We start from the raw sequence: 13,396 nt of genomic DNA on the forward strand, positions 1-13,396 counted from the left end.
TCCTGAATCCTTCAGGTCATTGTTACTCAGGTCCAGCTCTCTCAGGTGTGAGGGGTTTGAACTGAGAACTGAGGCCAACACTTTACAGGATGTGTCTGTGAGTTTACAGCCAGTGAGTCTGCCAACACAGAAGAAATACAATGACAGACAGGTTGTATTAAAATGATACCTGTGATACCTATTCAGAAATTAATGTATCATATTATAAATTACAAATGATCAAAGTTTTGCCTGCAGATAGAAACATGTATAGTACAAATATTTGAGTAGACTGACCAGACCAGTTTAAAAGCAGTATCAGTCAAAAGACAGACAGTGTTTTGCAGTGGAAGATGCAGTGGAAGTGGAAGAAAGTGCAAAGTAGAAATAATGGGGTGCAAAGGAGCTAAATAAATAAATAAATACAGTAGGGGAAGAGGTAGTTGGGCTAAATTATAGATGGGCTATGTACAGGTGCAGTGATCTGTGAGCTGCTCTGACAGCTGGTGCTTAAAGCTAGTGAGGGAGATAAGTGTTTCCAGTTTTAGAGATTTTTGTAGTTCGTTCCAGTCATTGGCAGCAGAGAACTGGAAGAAGAGGCGGCCGAAGGAGGAATTGGCTTTGGGAGTGACCAGGGAGATATACCTGCTGGAGCGCGTGCTACAGGTGGGTGCTGCTATGGTGACCAGCGAGCTGAGATAAGGGGGGACTTTACCTAGCAGGGTCTTGTAGATGACCTGGAGCCAGTGGGTTTAGCGACGAGTATGAAGCATTTGATCCCCTGCTGATTTTGTATGTTTGCCCACTTACAAAAAAATGATCAGTCTATAATTTGAATGGTAGGTTTATTTGAACAGTGAGAGACAGAATAACAGCAAAAAAATCCTGAAAAAACACATGTCAAAAATGTTATAGAATTATTTGCATTTTAATGTGGGAAATAAGTATTTGATCCCTCTGCAAAACATTACTTAGTACTTGGTGGCAAAACCCTTGTTGGCAATCACAGAGGTCAGACGTTTCTTGTAGTTGGCCACCAGGTTTGCACACATCTCAGGAGGGATTTTGTCCCACTCCTCTTTGCAGATCTTCTCCAAGTCATTAAGGTTTCAAGGCTGACGTTTGGCAACTTGAAACTTCATCTCCCTCCACATATTTTCTATGGGATTAAGGTCTGGAGACTGGCTAGGCCATTCCAGGAACTTAATGTGCTTCTTCTTGAGCCACTCCTTTGTTGCCTTGGCCGTGTGTTTTGGGTCTCTGTCATGCTGGAATACCCATCCACAATCCATTTTCAATGCCCTGGCTGAGGGAAGGAGGTTCTCACCCAAGATTTGACGGTACATGGCCCCGTCTATCGTCCCTTTGATGCAGTGAAGTTGTCCTGTCCCCTTAGCAGAAAAACACCCCCAAAGCATAATGTTTCCACCTCCATGTTTGACGGTGGAGATGGTGTTCTTGTGGTCATAGGCAGCATTCCTCCTCCTTCAAACACGGCGCGTTGAGTTGATGTCAAAGAGCTCCATTTTGGTCTCATCTGACCACAACACTTTCACCAGTTGTCCTCTGAGTCCTTCAGATGTTCATTGGCAAACTTCAGACGGGCATGTATATGTGCTTTCTTGAGCAGGGGGACCTTGCGGGCGCTGCAGGATTTCAGTCCTTCACGGCGTAGTGTGTTACCAATTGTTTTCTTGGTGACTATGGTCCCAGCTGCCTTGAGATCATTGACAAGATCCCCCCGTGTAGTTCTGGGCTGATTCCTCACCGTTCTCATGATCATTGCAACTCCACGAGGTGAGATCTTGCATGGAGCCCCAGGCCGAGAGGTATTGACAGTTCTTTTGTGTTTCTTCCATTTGCGAATAATCGCACCAAATGTTGTCACCTTCTCACCAAGCTGTTGGCGATGGTCGTGTAGCCCATTCCAGCCTTGTGTAGGTCTACAATCTTGTCCCTGACATCCTTGGAGAGCTCTTTGGTCTTGGCCATGGTGGAGAGTTTGGAATCTGATTGATTGCTTCTGTGGACAGGTGTCTTTTTTTACAGGTAACAAGTTGCGGTTAGGAGCACTCCCTTTACTTAAGAGTGTGCTCCTAATCTCAGCTCGTTACCTGTATAATAGACACCTGGGAGCCAGAAATCTTTCTGATTGAGAGGGGGTCAAATACTTATTTCCCTCATTAAAATGCAAATCAATTTATAACATTTCTGACATGAGTTTTTCTGGATGTTTATGTTGTTATTCTGTCTCTCACTGTTCAAATAAACCTACCATTAAAATTATAGACTGATCCTTTCTTTGTCAGCGGGCAAACGTACAAAATCAGCAGGGGATCAAATACTTTTTCCCCCCACTGTATATGGGGCTTTGGTGACAAAACGGATGGCACTGTGATAGACTGCATTCAATTTATTGAGTAGGGTATTGGAGGCTATTTTGTAAATGACATCGCCGAAGTCGAGTATCGGTAGGATGGTCAGTTTTATAAGGGTATGTTTGGCAGCATGAGTGAAGGATGCTATGTTGCGAAATAGGAAGCCAATTCTAGATTTAATTTTGGATTGGAGATGCTTATAGTGAGTCTGGAAGGAGAGTTTACAGTCTAACCAGACACCTAGGTATTTGTAGTTGTCCACATATTCTAAGTCAGAACCGTCCAGAGTGTTCAGAAACATGTTCTCTTCTTACTGACAATACAAGTGAAGTGACTCCAAAATGACAGGACATTATTCACCATTCAGTTTCTATTAGGAAAAACATAATCCAAAACACAACCAATAAATGGTGACATTCTGTACTGTCAACTAATATGAAACATTCGATCTCAAATCCAAAATTCTGGAGCATAGCACCACATTTAAAACTGTAGGCTTCACTGTCCAAACACATATGGTGTGGACTATGTGTGTCTGGTAAACACATGTGGATCTGGTGAACAATTATCACTTGTTGACCAACTACAGGAATACTGACCTCAGAGTCTCCAGTCTGCAGTGGGGATTCCCCAGTCCAGCAGAGAGCAGCTTCACTCCTGAATCCTTCAGGTCATTGTTACTCAGGTCCAGCTCTCTCAGGTGTGAGGGGTTTGACCTCAGAGCTGAGACCAGAGAAGCACAGGCTTTCTCTGTGACTCCACAGCCTGACAGCCTGCAACGAGATCATCATGACTTCACAAACACATTGTTAATTTAACACCAGTAGTGTAGAAGGACAATGGCAGATTCATTTGGTTTATTCTCTCAAACAGCATATAGATTCATCTTCCGTCTCCTAGAATTGTATGGTCATATTGTTATACTAATGTGAAAATCAAAGCATTTATTCAATATGTTATTCAACATAATATTATATACATATTATAATACATATTTTTATCTAAACGTAATATTTCTTCCTGATGATTAGTTCTTATATGTAATTTGATGTACTCACAGAACAGCTCTGGAGGCTTTGGCAACTGGCAGCAGCCTCAGAAGAGTTTCCTCTGATCTGGAGTATTTCTTCAGGTCAAACACATCCAGCTCCTTTTCTGAAGTCAGCAACACAAAGACCAGAGCTGACCACTGTGCAGGTGACAGGTTGGGTTTTGAGAGACTTCCTGAGCTCAGGAAGCTTTGGATCTCCTCCACTAGAGAATGGTCATTCAGTTCATTCAGACAGTGGAACAGATTGATGCACCTCTCTGGAGAGGGATTCTCCCTGATCTTCTTCTTGATGTACTTGACTGTTTCTTCATGGATCTGTGAGCTGCTTCTTGTCTTTGTCAGTAGACCTCGTAAGTGCTTCTGATTGGACTCCAGTGAGAGGCCCAGAAGGAAGCGGAGGAACAGGTCCAGGTTTCCTGTCTCACTTTGTAATGCTTTATCCACAGCACTCTTGTAGAAAGTAACTTCAGGCTTGTCGTTTGTTTGCTTTTTGTCAATTAGATTCTCATTGTTGTTGATGAATGAGAGGAACACATACACAGCAGCCAGAAACTCCTGAATGCTCAGATGAACAAAGCAGTACACCTTGTCTTGGTACAGCCCACATTCCTCTTTAAAGATCTGTGTGCACAATCCTGAGTACACTGAGGCTTCATTGACATCAATGCCAGCCTCTTTCAGGTCTTCTTCATAGAAAATCAGATTGCCCTTCACTAGCTGTTGAAAAGCCAGTTTTCCCAGTGACAGAATGCTCTCATTATTCAAGTGTGGACCTGTCTCTTCTTTCCCAAGATACTTTTCATTTTTCTGTTTGGTATGAAACACCACAAGGTGTGTGTACATCTCAGTCAGAGTCTTGGGCATCTCTTCTCTCTTATGTTTCAGCATGTGTTCAAGGACTGCTGCAGAAATCCAACAGAAGACTGGAATGTGGCACATGATGTGGAGGCTCCTTGATGTCTTTATGTGTGAGATGATTCTGTTGGCCAGGTCCTCATCCCTGAATCTCTTCCTGAAGTACTCCTCCTTCTGTGGGTCATTGAACCCTCGTACCTCTGTCACCTGGTCAACACACTCTGAAGGGATCCTATTGGCTGCTGCAGGTCGGGTAGTTATCCAGAGGAGAGCAGAGGGAAGCAGATTTCCCTTGATGAGATTTGTCAGCAGAACATCCACTGAGGTTGACTTTGTGACGTCCCAACAGATCTTGTTATTCTGGAAGTCTAGGGGCAGTCGGCACTCATCCAGACCATCAAAGATGAACAGAACTTTGTACTTGTTGTAGATGGAGATTCCTGATTGTTTGGTTTCCATTGAGAAGTGATTGAGAAGTTCAATGAAAGTGTGTTTGTCCTCTTTCATCAAATTCAGCTCCCGGAAAGGGAATGAAAACACAAATTGAACATCCTGATTTGCTTTTCCTTCAGCCCAGTCCAGAATGAACTTCTGCACAGAGACTGTTTTTCCAATGCCAGCGACTCCCTTTGTCAGCACAGTTCTGATACGTTTGTCTTGTCCGGTTAAGGGTTTGAAGATGTCGTTACATTTGATTGCAGTCTCTGGTCTTGCTTGTTTCCTGGTTGTTGTCTCAATCTGTCTCAGCTCATGTTCATTATTGACCTCTCCTGTTCCACCCTCTGTGATGTAGAGCTCTGTGTAGATCTTATTGAGAAGTGTTGGGTTTCCTTGTTTAGCGATCCCCTCAAATACACATTGAAACTTCTTCTTTAGATTAGATTTGAGTTCACGTTGGCAAATCACAGCAAGCTCATCTGAATCTAGAAATAACACAGAGGATATTAATATTACGTCTGTTTAAATAACTACAGTATTATAGGACTGTTATAACATTTTAAATTATAATCATTTATTCTCTTATCTGACTGTATAAATGTGTAAATGTTTTCATAATGCATTACAGACTGGTGTGACTGATTATATTATTATTGGTATTATTAATGTTGTCTCTCTCTCTCCTCTGTCTCTCCTCTGTCTCTCAATTCAATTCGCTTTATTGGCATGACGGAGCAATGTACATATTGCCAACCTTACAATATGAAAATAGTAAGAATCAAAATTGTCAATGGGATTGGTTGGTTGGTCTGTCAGACACTGTCCCTCAACTTATGGCAGGCAGCAATGTAGTGCGCTGCCAACCCACAGCTCTCTGCGTCCTCCCCCAACAGGACGGGTAGCCTACTCTCATCAGAGAGGTCTTTGAAACCTTGAATAAGGGTTTCAAATTTGGGGAAATGACACTCTCTAATTGTTTTATATTTTTTACATTTTGTCAGGAAATGCAGCTCCGTCTCAGGTTCTACTGTTGTGCAGCGGTTGCACAGCCTTTCCTCTACAGGGAGCCAGGTTTTCCTGTGTCTCTCTCTCTCTGTCTCTCTCTCTGTGGCTCTCCCTGTGGCTCTCTCTGTGGCTCTCCTCTCTCCTCTGGCTCTCCTCTCTCCTCTGGCTCTCCTCTTGCTCTCCTCTCTCTCTCTCTCTCTCTCTCTCTCTCTAAATTAATCACCACATCACATCCCTGCTGCTACTTGATGAGGTCACTAGGTGTTGTGTTAAGGCTGCTACAATATCATTGAGTTACACAGCTACTTTAGCTGTACTTTAGCTACAGCTTTTAAATGTTTTAAAACAGCATTCAACATGAGGCAGACAGATCTTACAGTTCTCCAGTGTGTCAGCAAGCTCCTTCTGGTTCATTTTCCTCAGGACGTGCAGTGTGATCTTCAGAGCCCCCTCTCTGGCACTGCTCTCCTGCTTCTCATCTTCAGCATCCACCACTTCCTCATCCTGCTTCTGACTCTCAAAGCCTTCTGGGAGTTCTGGACTAAGAATCCTCTTGAACATCTTCAGCTCGTTCTTCACAAATGTCATAATTTTCTCTTCAAGCAACTGAAATAAATCAAGTAAATAAGTTAAGCAAGAGAATAAATGCTTTCTCATTAACACATTAATGAATGATTGACAGATCAACTTTACTTGAGGTAAACAAAAACAAATGTACATAACAGGATCACATACACTGAATATAGAGTCCAGGTCTGTTTGATGACTCTGGGAAGACTGACCACTGAGAATCTCTGACTCTGATCTCTCCTGTTGGTTTCTGTAGACAAAACATGAGATTACAGTACACACACACACACACACACACACACACACACACACACACACACACACACACACACACACACACACACACACACACACACACACACACACACACACACACACACACACACAGAGAGAGAGGGAACGATGTGTTTGTTTAATATTGTTTTAGGGCTATATAAATGGATAAAAGGATTAGCCTGTGGATTATGAAAACAACAAAAAGAAATGAGAAAATGGGAGAGGAGAAATGACTAGAGACAGTGTTGTTTAACTCACTGACCATGACCCATGAGTTCTTCTTACCTTTGTTCAGTAGAAAAGTCTCCCTCTCTAAAGAATATAGGATGATCCATAGACCAGTCACTCTTCATGGACACACAGCTGGGTACAGGGGAGTTTGGTCTCTCCTGCTTGATTGGTCTTCAACACAACAGAGACAAACATTACATCTCTCATCTACTCTGATCTCAGATGGGAAACATAAGAAGAGTTTCATTCCAAAACGCAACATATCACTTTACAGAAATTAGCTTTTATTGTTTAAAGAAATTATGTATTAATTATTACATCTCTCACAGACAAGGATTTGTTTAAAATCTATCACTTGATGGTTTCATTTCAGAGAGACAAAAATCATGTTTTTTTGTGCAAAATGCTATATATCTCCCTCACTCTCAAATGTGACCGACCGGCTCAATTTGGTAATTAACTAAATAACTACATATATAGTGATTTTGGTTTATGTCAGTTTAATTGTTTGTTATGGTATAAGTGGTTATTTTATGATTGTAAGTGATAAATTAACTAGTAATTCTCAGTAATTACTACTTTAGTAAGGAATAACACATTTTTCAGCACTACTGCAGTTGTTACATAATTCCAATAGATGGGAGCATAAGACCACAAATTAAATTTCAGAAGATTAGATTAGTTTTCTCCCTGGATACACCACCACTCCCCACGCTTCTTTCTGTCCCTTTACACACCGCTAACGCAAGAGGAAGGACTGAAAAAGCATTTAACAGATTACTGTAAAGTAATATTATTATGATTCAATGTTTAGTAATATAACGATGATTCATGTTTATTATGACCTGTTTTTATGCTCATGTTTTACACTTCATTAATATAACGATTATCAATAAGCCTGAACATTAATTCAGTCATCTCTGGTCTAGAAAAACGTATTTTCCCAGTACATTCATCAACCAGCATCCACCTGCTCTGCCTTCTCGCACATGAAGTCAACTCAGCCCCGCTAAACAGCTGGTGTCTTCACTTCACTCTCACTCGCCTTCTCAAGGGGCATGTCGAGGTAAATTTACTAACCGGGAGGGTTGAATTATGTCATTTATTGGTGGGCTGGAAGACGCCTTCTTGTCTTTTCTACTCCGAGGTTGTTTACTCCCAATATCAGATATTAAGATGATGTTTTACAATGTATGTATACTGAGGTTGTTTACTCCCAATATCAAATATTAACATGATTTTTATAATGTATGTACTACTGATTATCTACCCGGGGTTCAATACCTCACTATTTACACCTCACTATTCAATACCTCACTATTTTTACCTCACTATTTACACCTCACTATTCAATACCTCACTATTCAATACCTCACTATTCAATACCTCACTATTTTTACCTCACTATTTACACCTCACTATTCAATACCTCACTATTCAATACCTCACTATTCAATACCTCACTATTTACACCTCACTATTCAATACCTCACTATTCAATACCTCACTATTCACACCTCACTATTCAATACCTCACTATTCAATACCTCACTATTCAACACCTCACTACTCAATACCTCACTATTCAATACCTCACTATTCAATACCTCACTATTTACACCTCACTATTCAATACCTCACTATTCAATACCTCACTATTCAACACCTCACTATTCAATACCTCACTATTTACACCTCACTATTCAATACCTCACTATTCAATACCTCACTATTTACACCTCACTATTCAATACCTCACTATTTACACCTCACTATTCAATAGGTAGAGGTAGCCTGTCAGATAGTCTGATATAAATGATTAAAAACATTGTTAAAAACGGAATGTGTCCAGCCTACTGAGGAGCCCCGAAAATAATATTCAAAAGATTGGTCCTTGGACACAGAGGGGTTAAACACTAAAGTTACCGTCCATCTAGTGAAGAGAGGAGAACCGGACAGAGGTAGCCAGCATCCGTCAACGAGAGAGAAGGAGAACTACGATGCTACTAATTAGTAACTAGCTAGCTTACCGAGCTGTACCGACTAGCTAGGCTAGCTAGCAGGTCGTTCGTCTGTCCCTCGTCTCGATGACGAATCCGGTGAAACACAAAATGAAACGAGGATAGAGAGTGAAAAGGATCTGGCTACACTCATACTGTCCCTGACCGTAAAGCAAAAAGATAACTGAACAATAAACTTCAGCGTTTCAACACTGTAACAAACTCAGTCGTTATTCCCCAAAATCACCTCAGCCCACTCTGCGCGTAACCGGACAATATGTTTGGCGCCACAATGTACGTGGACGCGGACAGTTCTGTACGGGGACGCGGACAGTTCTGTACGTGGACGCGGACAGTTCTGTACGGGGACGCGGACAGTTCTGTACGTGGACGCGGACAGTTCTGTACGTGGACGCGGGAAGGTCCAGAACGCGGACATGAGCAGTGCAACACAATCAACTAAACCCAGTCTTTACAGTGGGTTACATTAGTAATATTCATTTTTTATTATTATGTAAAACAAACATCATAAGTTTTTTATAACAATATTTGGAGATCTGGGCCCATGTCCACAAAGCGTCTCAGAGAAGAAAATTGGTCGAATAAGTGCTGAGATTAAAGACATTTTACACTTATGGGTATAAATTAAAGCTATGCATGAAGTCTCTAGTCCAACCTAGTCGGCAGATATTTAGGACACATCGTGAGCTGTCCTAAGTAGTTAAGAGTTAACAGCAGGTGTCTTGATAATACTATAGAATAATGCAGTGAGTCAGTGGTTCCTGAGCCACATGCAAATGCTTTGGAGTAGTTAAAAATACTGTTTTCATATTTGATATGATAAATCCATAAATAATATATGTCTTGTGCTTTTGGCAATGATTTATGTATAATAATTATGTATAACAAGTGATACCATGTATGTCTCCAAAGCATTTTGTCTTCATTTTGGCAGATTAATTTATGCTAATTTCCCAAGATTAACTCAGGTTTTCGCCCAGCGGCTAAGGAGTTGGAGCTGTAGCAGGAGTTGGACCTGTGGCTGAAAGGTGGCTGGTTTATATCCCGGGCCGGGCGCTGGTAAAAACAGGAGTAATTGATCTGACCACTGGAGGGCTGCTGGGTTCACATCCTCAAAACAATCACCTTTCATTGATCAGAACTCTAGAGGTTCTTCTTCACTGAACCCAAAAATATATATCACTTTTAGTGGTTCCATATATTAAGGAAGTGATAGAAGCCTTTTTGGTTCTATAAGGAACCTTCTTTTCTAAGAGTGTAAAATAAACACGTTTTTATTTAGATTATTTAATTTTCTACATCATGTTATTTCAAGTTATCCCTTTGGAGCGCAACATTACGTTGTTAAAAAATAATCCTAAATTGGGCGTGGCTATAAATTAGGCTAATTGAAGGCATCTCGGGCGTAATCTGTGTTCGATGAAAATGAACATTGTATGCAACGTTGTAGGCAACATTATTGTCAAGGGACTTGATGCCTACTATGCCAAAGCTATTTAGAGTTGTTAAACGGGTGTGAGGAGTGTGTTGATATAACGGGAATATTGTCAAAATTCTTATTGTAACAACGATCAGAATTGGTTAAAAAAATATGCATTCCATTATATTAGGCAATAATTAAGAGCAGGCAAAGTGGTCGTGTCATGTGAAAATTCTATCAAATGTGTTACATTGCAACGAGTACAGTCAGGGTGCCGTGGAACCCCTGCAGTACCTCCACAGACCCCGGATTGAGAACCCCTGATTTAGCAGATGCTCTTATCCAGAGAGATTTACAATAAGTGCATTCATCTTAAGATAGCTATTTATTATAGAAATAAACATAATTCATTCTTCATAAAATTGTCATCTTACCTCTTAGCTTTGGTGTCATGTCCCCCAGAGAGATCCGTTTTAGAGGCAGGGCCCCCCTCCTCTCTCTCCCCAGAGAGACTCATTTTAGAGGCAGGGCCCCCCTCCTCTCTCTCCCCAGAGAGACTCATTTTAGAGAACTGTCCCCTAAACAGAGATCCAGCATGTTATTTGTGGTTAACACAGTGACAACTAAACAGAGATCCAGCATGTTGGTTGTGGTTAACACAGTGACAACTAAACAGAGATCCAGCATGTTGGTTGTGGTCAACACAGTGACAACTAAACAGAGATCCAGCATGTTGGTTGTGGTTAACACAGTGACAACTAAACAGAGATCCAGCATGTTGGTTGTGGTTAACACAGTGACAACTAAACAGAGATCCAGCATGTTGGTTGTGGTCAACACAGTGACAACTAAACAGAGATCCAGCATGTTGGTTGTGGTTAACACAGTGACAACTAAACAGAGATCCAGCATGTTGGTTGTGGTTAACACAGTGACAACTAAACAGAGATCCAGCATGTTGGTTGTGGTTAACACAGTGACAACTAAACAGAGATCCAGCATGTTGGTTGTGGTCAACACAGTGACAACTAAACAGAGATCCAGCATGTTGGTTGTGGTTAACACAGTGACAACTAAACAGAGATCCAGCATGTTGGTTGTGGTTAACACAGTGACAACTAAACAGAGATCCAGCATGTTGGTTGTGGTTAACACAGTGACAACTAAACAGAGATCCAACATGTTGGTTGTGGTTAACACAGTGTCAACTAAACAGAGATCCAGCATGTTGGTTGTGGTTAACACAGTAACAACTAAACAGAGATCCAGCATGTTGGTTGTGGTTAACACAGTGACAACTAAACAGAGATCCAGCATGTTGGTTGTGGTTAACACAGTGACAACTAAACAGAGATCCAGCATGTTGGTTGTGGTTAACACAGTAACAACTAATCAGAGATCCAGCATGTTGGTTGTGGTTAACACAGTGACAACTAAACAGAGATCCAGCATGTTGGTTGTGGTTAACACAGTGACAACTAAACAGAGATCCAGCATGTTGGTTGTGGTTAACACAGTGACAACTAAACAGAGATCCAGCATGTTGGTTGTGGTTAACACAGTGACAACTAAACAGAGATCCAGCATGTTGGTTGTGGTTAACACAGTGACAACTAAACAGAGATCCAGCATGTTGGTTGTGGTCAACACAGTGACAACTAAACAGAGATCCAGCATGTTGGTTGAGGTTAACACAGTGACAACTAGTTCTTGAATGTCAATTGTTCTCTTATATTCATTATCTCTTAGAAATAAAACATTTACTAACAGATACATCCAAACAGTCAGGTGATTTAATGCATCACATGAACATGTAGTCGTGACTGATATTTTTAACCTTTTCTCCATGTAGTTTAACTAATAATAATAATAATGTCTCACTTTCTCTTTTAATAATTTCTCTCATTCTAGTGTGTTGCTTTGTTCAACAGGTGTGATATTATTATGCTGTTACTGAATTCAGTTCATAATATCAATGTTAATAAAAGTATGTTCAGTGGTTTCAAACCAAATTACACAGGAAGCAGGAGATCATTGTAATTTTGAAAACAAATTTTACGATATTTTGAAAGACGATTTACAACTTATACATAAAAATATACAAATTGTAAAATAACCACAATATACGAATATATGAACAATGTGTTTTTGAATTTGACTTGCCGACGCCCAGTTAGCACCATTTTGTATGATTGAACTGTCACATAACTGTCCCAGGTGAAATGGACTGTTAGATCTGAGTGTTTTACTGTCAGTCACTATATTAAAATAACACCATACATTTAATTTCTCTACACACTTTACAATAATCCCTGGGAAGATTCTTACCTTGTCGCCTGAATTCACAACCAGAACATGTCAAGTCATTGAGATATTTTCCGTTGTGCTGAGAGAGCAGCTTCCTGATGACAAGTGGCTCTGTATCTATGTTCTAGGTACAGTTGATCTTTGGATGCAATAATATCTGGTCAAAGTCTAGTGACACAACACCATAGTATATCATAAACATAACAGCAGTTGGCCAGAAAAGGCCATGACATACTATAAAACAGGGTTTGTCAACTAGATTTGGCTTCGGGTGTCACGGTTGTCATAGAGAGGAGCTGACCAAAGTGCAGCGTGATTATCGTTCCACATATTTTATTGAACTGTGAAACTATGCAATACAGACACATAAACTAAAGAACAAAAAAACAACAAACCGTGATGCAGAGGTGAAACATACACTACTCAAAAACAATCTCACACAAACCCAGGTGGGAAAAACACCTACTTAAGTATGATCTCCAATTAAGGAGACAACGATGACCAGCTGCCTCTAATTGGAGATCATCCCAAACAAAACCCAACATAGAAATACAAAACTAGAAAACAACATAGAAAAACTAAACTAGAAAACCCCCCTGTCACGCCCTGACCTACTCTACCATAGAAAAGAACAGCTTTCTATGGTCAGGACGTGACAGTACCCCCCCCAAAGGTGCGGACTCCGGATGCACCTAAACAAAAAAAACAACAAAAAAGGGAGGGTTAAGGAGGGTGACTAATGTCTATGGCGGCTCTGATGCAGTACGCAGAACCTTCTCATCCCGCGGATCCTCCAGCAGAGGCGGCGGCTCCGGTTCGGGGCGTAACCCCCTCTCCGCCCGCTGATCCCTCTGCTTTTGTGTCA

The 13,396-nt window shown here is 41.0% G+C and overlaps 2 long non-coding RNA genes across 2 annotated transcripts; both read right to left on the minus strand.

Moving 5' to 3' along the window:
- Positions 1-13,176, minus strand: LOC115152501 (uncharacterized). The gene is made up of 3 exons (XR_003867514.1): positions 13,165-13,176; positions 7,497-7,500; positions 1-169 (listed from the first exon to the last, which is right to left on the minus strand). It is a non-coding gene; the product is annotated as an uncharacterized LOC115152501 (long non-coding RNA).
- On the minus strand, positions 7,651-8,513 carry LOC115152499 (uncharacterized). The gene is made up of 2 exons (XR_003867512.1): positions 8,479-8,513; positions 7,651-8,096 (listed from the first exon to the last, which is right to left on the minus strand). It is a non-coding gene; the product is annotated as an uncharacterized LOC115152499 (long non-coding RNA).
- Positions 13,177-13,396: the final 220 nt, after the last annotated feature.

The sequence above is a fragment of the Salmo trutta genome, chromosome 17 (assembly GCF_901001165.1).
Source record: "Salmo trutta chromosome 17, fSalTru1.1, whole genome shotgun sequence".
NCBI lineage: Eukaryota > Metazoa > Chordata > Actinopteri > Salmoniformes > Salmonidae > Salmo > Salmo trutta.